Source organism: Octopus bimaculoides, chromosome 5 (genome assembly GCF_001194135.2).
Source record: "Octopus bimaculoides isolate UCB-OBI-ISO-001 chromosome 5, ASM119413v2, whole genome shotgun sequence".
Lineage (NCBI taxonomy): Eukaryota > Metazoa > Mollusca > Cephalopoda > Octopoda > Octopodidae > Octopus > Octopus bimaculoides.
In genome coordinates, this window is record NC_068985.1 from 66576327 (window position 1) to 66577262 (window position 936).

Genomic DNA, 936 nt, shown 5'->3' on the forward strand with positions numbered 1-936 from the left:
ACTGCTTTCTTTAATTTTCAGCCATTCAATCATGATTTGATTTTTTAGATCATGTAGTTCTGTTGCGTCGATTTCTGTATGACTTTCTTCATCTATTTGGTTTTCACCTGCCTTAGTGTTTATGGTTGGTTCAGAGAGTATTTCACTTTGCCTATCAGTTATCTTAACTCTTTCAATCGTTACTGTATTTTCATCAGCCTTGGGCTGGTTTATAATTATTTCCTCTGTAGTATATTCTTTAGCTGCAGTTTCATTCTTTTTATCCCTTACTGCTTGTTTAATTTGGTCAATCTCTACTTCATTTAGTAATATTTTTTTTTCATAATGTTTCTTCTGACGTTTGCAAGTTTGTTACTGTCTATGTAGGGTCTTACTTCAAGGTGTTTCTGTCTCCAGTTTAAGTAGGTTTGTAGGGAAATATATGGCATGGTAGAAGGCTGTAAGAACTTTTTTACTATCTTCCCTAGACCGTTTTTCATTCTTTTTCTTTTGTTTATTTGATGACGAGCATGGATGGCCATCTGTTGGAATATTCCAGTTGTGGGGTACTTCCAGCTCCTGTGTGTCGGGAAGATCTGAACCAGTAGCAGATTTCTCGTCTCGGATCTGGTTCATTATCCGAGTAAGTGGTCCTTTATAATCCGGTCGATGACCATTCCGGTTTGTATTTTGTTTTATTAACAGTGTGGGATAACAAGCTTCGACATTGACGCTAAGGGACGGATCTGTCTGTTTGGGGTAAATATTTTGAGACAACACCGTCTCCAAGCTCTCGTGATGTAGCTTCTTAAGGCTAGCAGATCTATATCGAGTAAGTGGCCCTTTGTGATTCGGTCGACGACCAATCTGGTTTGTGATCTGCTTTGTTATCATTGAGGCATGACGAGCTTTGGCGTTGACATTAGGGGACGGATTTGTCTGTTTAGGGTCAGTTTT